Source organism: Propithecus coquereli, unplaced genomic scaffold, assembly GCF_000956105.1.
Source record: "Propithecus coquereli isolate 6110/MARCELLA unplaced genomic scaffold, Pcoq_1.0 Scaffold122, whole genome shotgun sequence".
NCBI lineage: Eukaryota > Metazoa > Chordata > Mammalia > Primates > Indriidae > Propithecus > Propithecus coquereli.
The window spans coordinates 5087891-5104747 of NW_012136303.1; positions in this window are offsets into that span (position 1 = coordinate 5087891).

The window sequence follows — 16857 nt, forward strand, 5'->3', positions numbered from 1 at the left end:
GTACAGATAAGGAAACTGAGGTTCACAGGGATCACAGGCCATGCCCAAGGTCACATGCAGGAAATGGAGCTTACGTTCCTATCTGGGCCATTAGAGTCTTAATCTAGTGCTCTAAGAACCTAAGTGTGTCAGCTTTCTATTGTTGCTTAATGAATCACCCCAAAACATTGTGGCTAAAAACAACAATCATTTATTTGCTTATGTTTGGGTGGATTAGCAGTTTGGACACATCTCAGCTGAGACAGCTCTTTTCTGCTCCACATGGTCTTGCCTGGACTTACTCCCCCACATCTGCAGTCAGTTAGCAGGTCAGCAAGCTGACCAGTCCTGTTGGCCTCATTCACACGTCTGGCAGTTGGCTGGGGCTGTTGGCTTAAGTGTCTTGGTTCTCCTTTAAGCATCTTCTTTAGTATCTGGCTCAGGCTTCCTCACATGATGGCCTCCAAAAGGAAGAGAACAAAAGCAGCAAGGTTTCTTGAGACCTAGGCTCAGAAGTGCTATAGCATCACTTTCACTGTGTTATGTTGATCAGCCAGTCACAAGGCCAGCTCAGATTCAAGGTGGTGGTGTCGAAAAAGAAAAAATAGTAAAAGTAAAACCAGATAGAAAAAGACACTCCCTCAGCTCAGATATCAAAATCATAACGCAAAGAGTCATGTGCATAGGGATGGATGGAATTGTTGTGGCCGTCTTTGCAAACGTTATATCACACTAAATAACCAAATGAACTGGTTAAATAAATTACAATACAGCTAAACATGGAGCTACTCACAGCAACGAGAGCTAATATTTTCGGGCACTTAGTATGTGTCAGACACTGCACAAGATGGCTTACATCTATTAATTCATTTAAGCCTCACAACAGCTCTGTGTAGCAGGTACATTTTTATCTCCATTTTAGAGATTAAGCGCGCCAAGTCTCAGGTTAAACAATTAGTCCAAAGTCACACAGTTAGCAAGTTATAAAGCCATTAAAATGAATGAGGACGGCTGGGCGCGGTGGCTCACGCCTGTAATCCTAGCTCTCTGGGAGGCCGAGACAGGCGGATTGTTTGAGCTCAGGAGTTCGAAACCAGCCTGAGCAAGAGCGAGACCCTGTCTCTACTAAAAATAGAAAGAAATTGGACAACTAAAAATATATAGAAAAAATTAGCCGAGCATGGTGGCGCGTGCCTGTAATCCCAGCTACTCGGCAGGCTGAGGCAGGAGGATCGCTTGAGCCCAGGAGTTTGAGGTTGCTGTGAGCTAGGATGACGCCACGGCACTCTAGCCCGGGCAACACAGTAAGACTCTGTCTCAAAAAAAAAAAAGAATGAGGACAATATCATGGAAATCAATATCATGAGGACATGGAAAGCTGGCCTTGACATTCTGTTACCTGATAAAAAGCAAGAGACAAAGCAGTTGTTTGGTTGGAATACATTTTAAAAGCACATTAAAAATGGGTCGATGCATATGTGTTACATAGTTTCAGATAAATTCAGGAAGGACTTACCACAAACTATTAATGGAGCTTATCTCTGAAGAGGGGAAGGGGAGGGGACTTTGCTTTAGACATTTCTGTCTGCGTTCTTTCGATGTTTTTTTTTTTTACAGCAATCATGAATTTTTATTTCAATATCCAATAAAGAAGAAAGTGTTTTTAAAATGTCCTTCAACTGGTCTTTCACCTCTGTCTTTTTCTATTTAGTTTTTCATTTTTCTGTTCTTTTTTTCTTTTTTGATACCACCCCAGCCCTACCCCTTATCAATTCTGGCCTAAAGTTTCATGATAACCTTGGGGGTCCCTCCTCCCTCCCTCTGCAGCACGTCCTGCTCACTGCTGCTGGAGGAAAGTATATTAACCACTATTTAACCTCTATGTTCCTTTCTTGCTTAAGAATTTTCAATGGCATTGCATTGCCTGCACAGAAAGTCCAAACCCTTTGGCCTGGTGTACAGGGTGATTGTAAATTTGACTCTAACTTGATTGGATTCCAGGTCTGCTACTTACTAGCAGTATAAACTTGAACAACTTGAACATTAGACTCTCTCAGCCTCAATTTCCCCATATGTTAAAAAAATGAAAGAAAGGGAAAAAAAGAGGATATAGCATTACATATCTTGTGGTAAATTAGGTTACTCTTCAGTGACTATTCACTTTCTCCTCCAGCCAGGTGGAGGAGAATCAATTGATATTGATCAATCCTTGATCAATTGATATTAAGCTTGGCTGTATGATTTGCTTTGCCCAGTGGAATGTAGATGACAGTGACAGTGTGCAAGTTCCAGCCTAAGCTTTAAGAAGTCTCTCATGTTTTCAATTGTCCCCCCTCAACCCTGGAATTTTCACCTCTACCACGAAGGGCAGGTCTGTCATTGGAGCATTAGCTCTTTTGAAACAGAGTCCCAATCAAAGTTGCTGTAGGCAAGCCTGAGATAATAGTTTTGTACTTCTGTAGTTTAGTGTTTAGTATGTATTAAATTATAAATTATAGTTCTTCATGAGCTCCATCTCTTTTGAATGACAGGAAGCTAAACAGGTAGGAAGAGAATGCTCTGTCTCAATTTAGGGAAGTAACAGCTTCCATCCAAACTCCCAGCATCAAACAGGCTAGTCCCAGAATAATAAAAGTGTTGTGTAGCAGACTTGAACTGGAGCCAACCAGCCCCAGCAGAGCCCAGCCAAGATCAGCCAAACCCAAATGACTACAGATAAGAGAGGGAGAAATCGACGTTTGCTTCTGCATGCCACAGAGTTTTGGGGTGGTTTGTTATACAACATTATTATAGAATAGCTAACTGATATGCCTACCCTATCAGGCTTTTGTCAGGATTAAATGAATGAATACAGTAAAGCCCTTAAAAATATGCTGGCACATAGCAAGGGTGCAATCGATGTGAATTATTATTATTGGGGGCACAACTGTGAGCAAAACAGACCAGGTCCCTGTTCTCATGGATCTCCCGTTCTGTGGAGAGTTGTATGAGGTGTCAGCTCGTGGCACTGCTGGGGAGAATGGACAGAGAAGGGAGAAGGGAGTGCTGCGGTGAGATTTCAAATGTGGTCATCAATGAAGCCTCACTGGGAAGGTGAAACTTGAGCAAACACCTGGAAAAGGGGAGGGAGGGAGCCAGAGGGTATATGGGAGAAGATTGCTCCAATCAGAGGGAATTAGGGTGGGCAAAGACCGTGAAGTGGACTCATGCCTGGTGAGTTTAAGGAACAGCCAGTAGATAGGGTGGCTGAGCTGAGTGTGCGTGGGGAAGACAATGTCTCAGAGATTCACAAGAGGCTGGATCATGCACAGCCTTGTAGGCCATTGTGAGGACTCTGGCTTCTCCTCTAAGTGAGGTGGGAAGATACTGGAGGGAAGGTTTTAACTGGAGGGAGGGCAGGACCTGCTTTGCATTTTTACAGGATCTATCCAGCTGCTCAGAGTAGAATTAACAGAATGGGAATGAGGGCTGAAGCAGAGCGGCCAGATAAGAAGCTACTGCCATAATCCAGATGAGAGATGGTGATGGTTTTAACCAGTGTTAGACTCTGGAGTTCTTTTGAAAGTAAAACCAAGAGGACTTGCTGATAGATTGGGTATGGGATGTTGGAGAAAGGAAAGAATTGAGGATGACACCAAGGTTTCTGGCCTGAGGAACGGAGAAGAGGAATTTGCCAGTAACTGAGATGAAGAAGGCTATAGGAAGAAAATTTTAGGGGGCAGAGGGAGAAAGAAGGGAGAAATTAGCAGTTCCATTTGGGATTTGTTAAATTTAAGGTAGCTATCAGACTTCCAAGTGCAGAAGACTAGTCTGAAGTTAGATGTATGAATCTGAGCCCAGGAGGGAGGTCTAAGCTGGAGATGTAAATTTAGGAGTTATGTCCTCCCAAAATTCATATGTTGAAACCCTGCCCCCCAATGTGACACTATTTGGAGATAGGGCCTTTCAGGAGGTAATTAGGGTTAAAAGAGGTCATAAAGATGGGCCCTAATCCAATAGGACTGGTGTCCTTATAAGAAGACAAAGAGACAGGAGAGCCCACTCTTTCTTTACTCTGGTGCACGGAGGAAAGTCCACACGAGCAAGAAGGCAGCTGTTTACAAGCCAGGAAGAGAGGCCTCACCAGAAACTATCCCTGACAGCACCTTGATCTTGGATTTCCAGCCTCTAGAACTGAAAGAAAATAAATTTCTGTTGTTTAAGCCACATGGTCTGTGGTATTTCATTACAGCAGCTTAGGCAGAGTAGTACAGAGTCGTCAACATAAAAATGGTTTTTAAAGACACGAGACTGGGTGAGATTGCCAAGGGAGGACCAGGGGCTGAGGGAGGACCAGGGACTGAGCCCTGGTGCAGCCAACATTAAGAGACAAGGAACCAGCAAAGGAGTCTGACAAGGAGCAGCCAGTGTGGTGAGTGTCCTGGGAACCAGGTGAAGAAAGCATTTCACAGAGGGAGTATTGATCACCTGTGTCAGATGCTGCTGAGAGGTCAAAGAAGATGAGAACTGAGAGCCAATTGAGCAAAGTGGAGGGCATTGCTACCTTGACAGGAGTTTAGGTAGATTGGTGAAAGCAAAAGTCTGATTGGAGCAGGATTAAGAGAGAGTAGGAGAAGATATAAACGCAGACAGGAAGGACGGAAGGGAGGGAAGGAGGGAAGCGGGAGGAAAGAAAGGAAGGAAAAAAGGAAAGCTCTTTTTAAGAGTAGAAAGCCAAGTAATAAATGTAGAAGAATAGGAGTTAGAAAATTACCATTTGGCAATCACCATAGGAACAATTATTTCAAGAGAGAATCATGACCAGATACTGCAGTAGTACAATAGATTAAAGTTTGATGAGAAATAGGACATTTGCATAGTCTTAGACTATCTCCCCCCAAGGTATTTATTAAATACAAAGGGTAAAATAGTAACTTTACAGTGGAGAAACTCAGTAGACGCCACATCAACCAAGTGATCAAAGTGAACATCACAAGTAAGGTGGAAATTGCCACCATGTGCCTTCTGGGATGACAACCAAGAGGGTACAGCACCACGTCAGTGGTATTTCTGCCAAAAAGGCATAACTGACTCATGAGGAAACATTCGACAAACCCAAAGTGAGGTATATTTCTGCAAAATAATGGGCCTGTACTCTTTAAAAATACTGAGGTCATAAAAGACGAAGAAAGATGGAAGAATAGTTCTAGATTAAGGAGGCTAAAGAGATACAACTCTTGAATGCAATGTGAGGTCCTAGATCAAGAAAAAATTGTTTTCCCTTTACCATAAAAGATATTAGTGGAACAACTGGTGAAATTTAAATAAGATCTGTAGATTAGATAATAGTTTTTGCATCAGTGTAAAATATCCTGGTTTTGGTTATTGTAAGAGAATGTCTTTGCTTTTAGAAAATATGCACTGGTATTTAGGGGTAAAAGAGAATGATATCTGAAAATTGTTGTGAAAGAGTTCAAGGTTGGGGGAGAGAGAGAAATGATAAAGCAAAGGTGGTAAAATCTGGTAATGTGTATTTAAGGATTCTTTGCACTATTTTGTAACTTTTCTGTTAAGTGACATTATATGTAAAAAAAAGTCTAAAAAGAGAATGGAAGGAGAAGAAGTAGAGACACTGAGGCAGCACATACAGATGACTTTTGGAGGAATTTTGCTGTAGGACTGAGGATGGTGTGGTAGGTGGAGAGCAAAGTGGGGTCAAGAGAAGTTATTTAAATGCAGAAATAGTAGCATGTTTTTGTGCCGATGAGAATAATTCAATAGATTGAAAAAAAATTGATGATGCAAGGGACAGAAGAAAGTGGTAGAGTCATGACCCCGAAGAGAGAGAAGGAGAGGCTCTAGTGTACAAGTGGGGGGTTTTGACCTGGAAGCCCAGGAAGTTCATCCCTAGCCACAGAAGGGAGGGCAGAGGATTTGGGCACGGGAGCAATAGGTGGGCAGCTGGGCAGTGGAAGCTTGCGGACACACTTTCTGGTTGCTACAATTTTTCCTGTCAAATAGGAAGCAAAGTCCTCAGCTGAGAGTAAGAATGGAGGAGAAGGTGGTGGAGGTTTGAGGGGAAGCTGGAAGGAATTGCATGGGGAGAATGAATGGACCAAGGGAACCTTAGTGTGATTGTCAGGCAGCATTGAAGATTGCACCGAGGCTAGCCATCATGTAAGTAAAGAGAGACCGGTCGATATGGGGGAGTGTTTTTCTCTAGCCACATTCCACGGCCGGGGGGCAAGCACAGAGGGACAGAGAGTTGGCCTCTATCAACAGGTGTTTAGCCAGAGAGGGGCAGGGGACTCTTGAGTGTGCATAGCACAATGGGGATAAAGATATGCCAGGGGCTTTAATCTGCAAGGAGGGAAGTGAGGATGAGGGGGCACCAAGGTTCAGAGAGGGTTAGTGATTTACCCAAGCTTGCATAGCTAGTGAGTCACGAGTTGGGCTCTGAACCCAGGCAGGATGGCTCAAAGCTTGTTCTCTCACCAGCCGGCATATGAAGGCTGTCCCCAGTACATGAGTAGCCTCATGCTGACTAGTGAACACAGTTGAATTGTACCTGGGATTCTCTCTGCCTTCCATCCCCCGCCTCCAGTTTCTTCCTTCCCTTCAAACTGTCTTTGATGTCTTAGCACACATGGCGGAGGATATGGGCCGTCCCTCTTTTTGGGGCAGCCATTCATCCATGCCCGCGTCTGGCATTCAGCAGGTCCTTCCTGAGCACTCACTCTGGGGCAGACACTTTTCCAGGTTCTCAGCACACAGAGGGAATCAAGTCGGTGTTCCCGGCCCAGTGGAGCTCAGTCCAGTGGGGAGAAGATAGACCATCTACCACTGTGAGCCGGGATTATTGCTAGGAGAGAGATGAGAGTGCATGCGTGGGAAAGCTGACCTAGTGCAGGGAGGGGGAAGGGTTTGCCCAGGGAGGGGAAGGAGGCGGTGGCATATGGGCTGACTAAGGAGGAGGAACAGCAGGGGCAAAGGTCCTGAGATAGGAGCATACCTGGTGTGTTAAAGGCACACCAAGGAGGCCAATGTGTCCTGAACATACATGGGGAGGGTGGAGGATGTGACGGAACATTGTGGGAAATGAGATGGGAGAGGTGGGCAAAGTCCTTCCTGTACATCACGTAGAAGACTTTGGCTTAAGAGCAATGGGGAGCCATGGAGAGTTTAAGCAGGGGAGTAACTTAATATTACTTTACATTTATAAAATATTTCCTTAACTGCTGGGTGGGGAGCAGGGAGGAGGAGAGGCAGCAGGTGGTCCAGGAGAGAGGTGGCAGTGGCATGGGCTCGGAGGGAAGCGGTGGAGATGGAGAGGAGTGGGTTGATGTGGGACCTGTCTCAGAGCTGGAGTCCATCGCAGGCAAACTGAGGCCCCCTGCTTCCAGGACAGCTCTCCAGCTCTCCCACCCACTGGAGGATTTTATTAATAGATACTTCTGCACTGTGGGGTCACGTGTGGGTGGTTGGATTGGAGGATGGGCAGCCAGGGCAGATGACCTCTGACTTTTGCCTGGTGACCCGTGAGTCTTGGATTGGGCTTTGAAAGAACCAGGGGTACCTTGCTGGGCAAGTGGAGCTTGTCCCTAGAGGATCATCCCATCACCTCCATTTAGCCCTGGGCAGGTCGCTTCCTCTCTCTGAGGCAATACTGTCGAGACAATAAAAAGATCAGTGGTTGCCAGGGTTCGGGGAGGGGAGGGAGGAATGAATAGGTGGAGCACAGGGCGTTTGGAGGACAGTGAAACTCTTCTATATGATACTGTAATGGCAGATACAGGATATTATGTATTTGTCAAAACCCACAGAACTGCACAACACAAAGAGTAAACCCTAATGCACACTGTGGATTTTAGTTAATAATAATGTATCAATATCGGTTCATCAGTTGTAGCAACCGTACCACACTAAGGCAAAATATTGATAATAATCCCCAGCCTCAGGAACCTCAAGGTGCCACCGTGGACACAGCTCACGTTTCAGCTTCCAGAAATCCTGCTTCAAATCTAGATTCTAGCCACTCACTCATTGTGTGGACCTGAGCAAGTCACATCACTTTGCTGAGCCTCAGTTTCCCCATTGGCAGGGAAAAGGGTGGTAATCCCTGCCTCATAGAGTGTATTCATTCAGTGACTATTTATCAAACACCTGCTGTTTGTACTGGGGATTCAACAGTGCACAGAACAGAGATCTCTGCCTCATTGGAGCTCGTAGTCTCATGAGGGAGACAGACAAAAATCAAACAAATATATAAGATGATGTCAACGATGAAGAAAAAGAAGGCAGGTCGTAGATGGAGGTCAGTGTCGCTGGCAGGGAGTGAGTGAGAAGGGAGAGGAAATGAACAGAGAGCTCTCGAGAGGCCACACTGTGTAGGGAACTTGGGTTTTGTCTCAGTATGGCAGGGAGAGAACTTGAAGAGTATTCACCGGGGAAGCCTTCCTATGTTGTGTGTCCTTGAAAGTGAGAAAAGGGGACGAGCACACTCTAAAGCCCACTCTGCTGCTGGTGACCATGGTCTGGGGTGCTTTGAGCAGGAAGTGTCTCGTTCTCCTTGGAGTCAAAGGGCAGGTGGTGGAAGGTTCTGCCATGCTGTCGTTCCCACAAAATACCACAAGATGGCGACTCTGAGTCACGTTTCTCACTTGCGGGTTATTGATTTCTGGAGGGCTGATCGTTAGAAGAGATTGCTGGGCCCCACCCCTAGGGTGTCTGATCTGTAGGTCTGGGGCGGAGCCCAAGAATCTGCATTTCTAACAAGATTCAGGTGATGCAGATGCTGTGGGTTCAGTGACCTCACTTTGAGAATCCCTGATTGGAGCCCTGAGGTAGAAACCACCTTTATGCCACTGTGATGGAGGTGTCTGACCAAAACACTGCGTACTCTTCCCATCGCATTTAGAATAAAATCCAAGTCTCGTCCAGATTCTTCCTCCACCCCCACCACAGTACAAGGGGCTGCCTTCTTCCCCCTTCTCATCTCTTGCTGCTCTCTGAACAATGGCTACCCTGTTTCTCTCTGTTCCTTGAAGCCTGTTCCTGCCCCAGGGCCTTTGCTCAGGCTTGGGAAGCCTCTCCCCCAATTTCCATTGTCTGGCATCCTCGCTTTCCTCATGCCTCAATTCAAATGTCTCCTCGTCAAGGATTTCCCCGGCCATTCTCTCTAAAGCGGGTGGCCCTGCTCCTATAAATCTCTATTCTTTTTCTTTTCCGTGCTTGTGGCAACTTGTCATTATTTGTTTCTATCTTGGTTATTGGTCTGTCTCCTGTCTAGATTCTAGGCCCTTGAGGGCAGGAACCGAGTCTTCTGAGTTTTCTGCTTCATCCCAAGTGCTAGGACAGTGTCTGGCACCAAGTAAGTGCCCAGGAAATAATTGTTGAATGAACGAAACTAGAGCCTTGCCTGGGCTCTCCCAGAGAGCCCGCAGGTGAGCAGGGCCTCACATACCGGGTGCTTCTGGGCTGTGTGATGTTCAGCATCACCTCACCCTAGTCCTAGCCCTGGTGTTGAGCGTGCTCTGGAAGGAAATGAAGATGAGACCAGCTCTGCAAACAGTTTACAGTCTTCTGAGGGTTCCTGCTCACTGTGCACCTCATTTGGATAGTGTAAGGGCTACAGACACTCCCTCGGAGTCCTGGGTTTGGTGGGCAGAGACACTACACAAATAACAAGCCAAGGGCATTCGGCACTTAAAACTGTATAAATCCCTTCTACCCCCATTATTGCATCGCATCCTCAGGTTAAGACAAAATTGTCCAAAACTTGTAAATAATGCAAAATGAGGGCTGCTTATCCTTTCAGTAACATGCTGGAGCATTGTCCAACAGGCCCACCCAAGGGTCATCTAACTCTCTGGAGGAATAGATCTTTGTTCAACTTGTCATTTACTCACTGGGGCCCAAATTTAGGGAGCTTGCATGTTCTGTCATATATTTAACTTGCAAATGATTTTTGTCCAGCAGAAAAGATGGCCCCAAAGGTTACAGCTTTGCTGTCCTGTAGGACCTTAGCCAGTTTCATTTGCAATCTTATTTCAGCATTTTGTCTTCCACTGACTGTAAACATTTCGGACTCTCATACTGTTTGAACCAGCTTCACTGTCCTGTTGCCAAGTAAATGCTAATGAGTTATATGCAATTTTGGCACATACTCACTTTTTATCTGCATGAGTGCCATGTTTTTAGCTTTTTAAAAAATAAAACTTTGGCATTAGCACTGTCTTTGTGAGAGGGACCGATCATCCCTGTTTTCCAGATGGGACTAGTGAGGCTTAGAGATGGACAATCATTGTCTCCATGGGCAAAAGTGGCAAAGCTGGCCTTGACTCCAGGTCTGCCTGACCTCAGAGCCCCCAGTCCTACAGCGATGTCACATCCACATGCCCAGAGCTGCACTGGGAACTTTTTAACACATTAACTGCCCTGAGAGTTGTATTTAACTCACATTAGTTTTGAGCCCGGGCCGTGTGAAGCATATGTAACTCACATGTTTCTTCACTTTGGGAGCTGCAAGAACTATTTTTCAAGTTGCATATAACTCACGCCCAGAAAACAATAAAAAATAACAAATTTTTCATTAAATTAGAAAGGATTGTTTTGTTTTTGAAGTTTTTATTCTATTTTCGTAATAAAACACTGTGGCCTTGAGGAAAAAATTTTTCTGTAGTGTGGCAGCCAACGTGTTAAACTCATCCAATATAATCCTCACGGCTCAACAAATCCCTTGAATTCGTTACTGTCTCCATTTCAGAGATGAGGAAATTGAGAACCAGAGCTAAGAAATAAGTCACCCAGTATCACGAGCCATTTGAAGACTGACGTCACACATTTTGGAGTCAACAGACCTGAGTTTCCACTCCTGCTCATGCTGTCTCTAGCTGTGCTCAGCTAATTTCTCTGAGCCAAAGTGTAAGATGGGAATAAGGGGACATTCCACTCGGTAGCTGTTGGTAATATTTAAATGTAGGCCTGGGGCCTCTGAGGCACTTGGTGACACCAGCCTCATGTGTTCTGGAATCAGGAGGGAAAAAGTTGATCTGGCATTGGCAGTCCCCAGCCCAGCTGGGATCAGAAGGGTCCTGGAAGGACAGGCAAGTGCCTGGGAAAAAGCTGGGAGAGGGGCGGTTGCTGGGAAGGAGTGTGGAAGAGATCAAAGGAGTCCCCAGTGGGTGCCCACGAGGGCACAGGTGTGGAGGGCTGGACAGGGCCACTAGTCTGCCAGCCAGGGACAGGGATGTGGCTGGGGTTTTTAGGGTCAGCTCTTTGGGGTCCAGCATCTGGATCTGTAGAATGGAACAATAATGACTCTTCCTGGTTTGGGGTATTGGGAGGGCCCCGGAGGACAGTGGGTGCAGCTGGAGGGGTGATATTCCAGTTTTCCGTGGGACCTTACCTCCATTCTCAAAGGAGATGGGCCCATGACTGTGGCCTTTCCGAAACCTAAGATGTTAGCAATCGTGTAAAGTTAAGGGTGATGATGGTAGATAACATTTGAGATAGGTTAGGGGTCACTGGGAGGTTCCCTCTCAGAGTTCTAGGTTTGTCAGGCCAGAAACATGGCACAAATACACATCCACAGGTGGCTCAGAGCTTTGCCATTTACAAAGTCCTTCCACGCTATTGCATCGTGTCCTTGTGTTAAGACAAGTTCTCTGCATGACAACCGCTCTGCTAGGTGCTTGACATGCCGTATTCCATTCTTCCAAAACACTTCGAAGTAGGTGTTGGCCTTGACTTCCATTTTTCAGCTAAGAAAACCGAGGCATACAGAAGTCAAGCGACTTGCTTAAGACTATCCAGCTAGCAAGTGGCAGAGCTGGAACTGGAACACAGAGAGCCAGGTCCTAAGTCAGAGGCTGAGTGGCCTTTGGAGGGACGTGAGGCTCCTCTGGACACCCCCATTCCTCTGATGTGCCCCGGAAGTGGCTGCAGGGGAGGGGGAGGCTGGGATGGGGGGCTGAGTCTGAGGGAAGGCTCTAGGACTCAGGCCAGGAAGGCAGGGAAGGAGGGGATGGACGGAAGTGTCCCCTTACCCCCAGAGCAGCTGAGGGGTGAGATAAAGCCCTGAGGAGATGTACTAGGGCCAAGAGGAGGAGGAAGGGAAGAGTCTGGGAGGTGGAAGGAGCAGCTGCATAGGGAGGAAGCAAAGTCCCAAGTCCCAAGGGAGAAAACTAAGGATGGGGTGGGCGGGGGCTGGGCCCTCAGCCCAGGGTTCTGGGTCCCAGCACCTCAGCAGGGGGCAGGACTCCGAACTGGGCAGAGGGTTTTCCTCAATACAGCCCAACTGCTCCTGTGTTAGGGGAGGCTGGGGCCACTGGATGAGTCCAGGGTTCCAGCCCTGGGGGCTCACACACTCTGAGTCCAGCTGAATGGCCAGAGGGCACTGTTCGGGGCATGAGTTCATTCACTCCACAAACATCTGTGGAAGGCTCACCCTGTGCCAGGCTGGGCTCCAGCAGGAAACAAAGTCCCTCTGAATAGGGCCTAACTCCTTCCTCAAGGAGCCTCCAATCTCATGAAAGAGACAGACAATAAAACAAACAAAGAAAAAAGCAGAAAACAAATTAGTGTACTGTGTCACTTTACACTATAAAGCTGGTAGGTTGGAGCAGAACTATTTTGTGAGGGTGGTCAAGGAGGGCCTCTCCGAGGAGGTGATATTTGAGCAGAGACCTGAAGGAGGTGAGGCAGCAGCTGTGTGAATCTGGGGGAAGAGTCTTCCAGGCAGAGGGAACAGCCAGTGCAAATGCCCTGAGGCAAGAGCACGTCTGGCATGGGGGTGTGGGAGGCAAGGCCAGGAGGCCAGCGTGGCTGGTGGCAGCGAGAAGGGAGTGATGGAAGATGAGAGCAGGCACTGTAGGAACTGTGACATGGACATTGGAGGGATTTGAGCAGAGGGATGTGTACTCTGACTTGGGTTTTGTTAGGATCCCCCGAGAGATGCTCTGGAGAAGACTGGGGGATGGGGCAGACAGGGGTTGAAGCAGGGAGCCCACCTCGCCAGGAGGCTGGCACAGCTGCTAGCCGGTGAGGATGGCAGCTTGGCCAACAATCTGGGTTGCTAAATACCAGTGGAAACAGAAATATTTATTGCATGCTTACTATGGGTCAGGCACTGGTCTAAGTGCTTGATGTTTAATGCTTTTTTTTTTTTTTTTTTTTTGAGACAGAGTCTCACTGTGTTGCCCAGGCTAGAGTGCCATGGCATCATCCTAGCTCACAGCAACCTCAAACTCCTGGGCTCAAGCAATCCTTCTGCCTCAGCCTCCCGAGTAGCTGGGACTACAGGCATGCGCCACCATGCCCGGCTGATTTTTTCTATGTATTTTTAGTTGTCTGATTAATTTCTTTCTATTTTTAGTAGAGACGAGGGTCTTGCTCTTGCTCAGGCTGGTCTCGAACTCCTGAGCTCAAATAATCCACCTGCCTCGGCCTCCCAGAGTGGTAGGATTACTACAGGCGTGAGCCACCTCGCCCGGCCTGTTTAATGCTCTTTTAACTCTCAATGAAGCTTTGAGGTAGATCATGTTTTCTTGTACATTTGTATCTATTTGGATCTGGATAGATTTCTTTAATGGAGGTGAAATTCACATAACATAAACCAACCATTTGAAAGTGTACAATTCAGTGGCGTTTAGTACATTCACAAGTTGCACAACCATTCCTCTATCTAGTTCCAAAACATTTTCATCACCCCCAAAGAAAACCTCATACCCGTTAAGGGTAGATGGTATTTTTATCCTCATTTGACAGATGAATAAGTGGAGGCAAGTGTGACTACATGTCCCAGGTCACACGGCCAGGAAATGGAATAAGCTGGCCACAGGTGTTTGGAGGAGCATGTTGACAAACTGCCTAGGATGGGTGTGAGCCCCCTTTGGGGACCTCCAGGTGACAGCACCAAACTGCCTTCTTCGGAGGGTATATCTGCACTCCTGCTGGGTTTTTGTTTTGTGGAAGGGGTGAGAAAAATTTGAGGCCAGAAATGAGAAACCAACAGGAAGGCTGAACAGTGGCCCCAGCACCCACTCCCAGGATGGCGTAGGGTGGGGAACGGAGGCTCTGGAGCCAGACTATCAAGTTCAATACCATCTCCCACTCTTTTCTGTGAAGTGGGGATCATAAATGAGTTTCCCATGAATAGGGCTCAGCGCCGCCCACAGCACATGCCCAATAAACCACAGCCCACATTCTCTTTGCAGCGCCCTCCACCCTGGAAATAAATTAAGCAGATACCTATGCAATCTCAGTGTCGGGTCTCGTGGAACATCTGAGACAAGGCATCCATTACCGGAAAGAATGCAGTCATAACATTCTCAAGGTTGAGAGGATGGTGCTCATTTTAACAAATCAACTGTATCAGGATATAATTAACATAAAATCTAAGGCATCGTTTTATCCATCTCCTGCTTTGGGTCCAGCAGCTGGTCCAGTTGGCCCCACCTTTAACAGCCACCTGGAATCCCATCCCGTCTCCCCAGCCAGCTGCCCCCTTCATCTTTCAGCTGCACCACGATGGCAGGGAATCCTATTTAGCCATGTCATGGACATCAGTTTCAGACTTGGGATCTGATGGTCAGGGGTGCCGTGGGATTGTGGGGACCCAGCTGGGGAGCCCCAGTCTAGACCTGAGCCAGCCCCTGCAGCTGCCCATCGTGTGATCTTCAGTGAGCCACATGCCCTCTCTGAGTCTCAGTTTTCTTGCCCTTAAAGTGGAGATGAATGAGTCTGCCTCACCAGAGGTCAAGAAGGTCCAACAAGATAACCTTGTCCTTGGCAAGCGGCAGAGGAGAGGCCTCCAGAAGGGGGGCGGTATCCTGCAGGAATTTATTTATGTGCGCCAGGCACTGTGCTTGGTTCTGGGGGTGGGATGGCAGACAAGAATGCCACTGTCCTTGCTCTCAGAGCTTCAGAGGCGCGGACCAGAGTTCCATCTGCCCTGGCTGGCAGGGTGGGGATGGGGGAGATGGGAGGTGGGCAGCAATGTCCTACCCTCAGCCTCGGGAGAACACGTGAGAATCTCAGGCGTCAAATTCAGTTCAGGGCCTGTGCCTAGACAGAACTGGACCCCTGCTTTGTAGAGGGGCAGGGAAGGCTGTGGTGGAGAACGGCCTTCCTGCTGGTGCTATACAGTCTCCCTTGACTGGAGCCCCAGCCTCAGGCCAGGACCTTCCCCGGCAGGGGCAGTCCTTCCCCGGCCTTGACAGGGTGCCTGGGGTGCTCACGGCAGCAACTCCCACCCGGTCCCCAAATAAATAAATTCCTGCTTGGCCTCTGCAGGATCTCCCCTCCCTGAGTCCCCAGGGCCCAGTTCTCTGCCTCTGAGGCTGGGGGCGAGGCCATGCCCTGGCCAAGGAGTGAATAAAAGACCCCTGTGAGTGTGTATGTGTGTGTGTGTGTGTGTGTGTGTGTGTGTGTGTGTGTTAGAGGGCGAGATTAAGGTGAATGTGTGTATGCGCACACATGTAGAGCATGAACGATCACTTCTGCGTGGGCCGGGCAGCTGGACTAATGGTCCATTTCCCCCGGTCCAGAGGCCTCCTCCAGGCCCCCAGCTGCCCTAGATGAGCCAGGTCAGCCCCCCCAGGAGCCCCCAGCCGCTCCCCATTCGGCTTTCCTTGTATTGTGCGCAGCCTGGTTCCTCGAGGAAATGGGGCGGCTGCTGAGTGCGGGGGCGGCCGCCAGCAGCCCCACCCCCTTCCCCCCATTGTCACTCCTGGCTTCGGCCCCTAGCCCCTGCTGCAGACACTAAAAATAGGCCTGTTCACAGGGAGACGGCCCCACCCCTGAGTGGGGCCTCGAGGCTTGGCTCGGGGTTGGGGTTCCCGGGACAGGGCTGCCCTGGGGACGGAGGTGGCCCCCTGAACAAAGCATATTAGAGCTGTGTAACCTTAGGCCTCTTTTTCCCACTCCCTGAGCCTCAGTTTCCTCATCTTTAAAATGGGGAAAGGCTACTTACCTGCTGGAGTTATTCTTGAGAGTCAACAGAAGCTGGCCGGAGTTGCCAGCGACGTGTCTTGTCCTGCTGTGGGCTGACACTGCCTGAGTGAAAGAGGACACAACACACGCCTTCAGCCTCACTCCTGCCGTTAGGGGTTGCCAAGGACTTCCAGTTCTCTCCAGACAGCAGCGCTGGGAGAGCTTAGCTGCGAATTCAGAAGTGTCTGCATGTCTGTGTGTGAGCCTGGGCAGGTGCCTGCCCTCTGGCCTCTGAGATCGGTGAGTTCACGTGTAAATGATGTGGCCTGGCGGGGACTTGAACCCGTGTCTCCAGCGTCTGAGGGCTGTGTCTTTTCCGCTTTAAGGGGCTGCCTCCATGCTGATGACTCCAAGGACTTCCTGGCTGGGATAACCCTGCCTTTTAGTCTACAAACACATGATTCATCGTGAAGGAAGACACGGGGCAGTGGGTATTGCAGTCTGAGCTGGGGGCTGGGTCGTTCCCCTCGAGCCCAAGCTGATGGGCAGCTGTCCTCAGTGCCACCCACGGCCACTGGGTCGGGCCCTGCAAAGGAGTCACTGGCATGTGTCTGTCTGGCTGTCTACCAGGATCCTTATCTCTTTTTTTGTTCCTTTGTTCTTTTCTTTTTTAACCATAAAATATTTCAAACACAGATTCTTTCACATACTTTCAAAATCTTGAACTCTTAGAATGCCTTTTGTCACTATCGCAATTTTATATGTTCCTGTGATTATCTGTGTCTCCCACTAACCTTGGGCCCCAGAGCAGAGCCTGAGACCTTATTATTAATCCATGTATTCCCCCAGAAACAGCCACAGCATTACTGTTCTCCCACACAAACCCTGACAGCATGCGGGTTTGTCTCCACGGCTTGGATTTGGGGATTTGCGAGGACACTTTGACACCTAGTTTTTTTTTTTTTT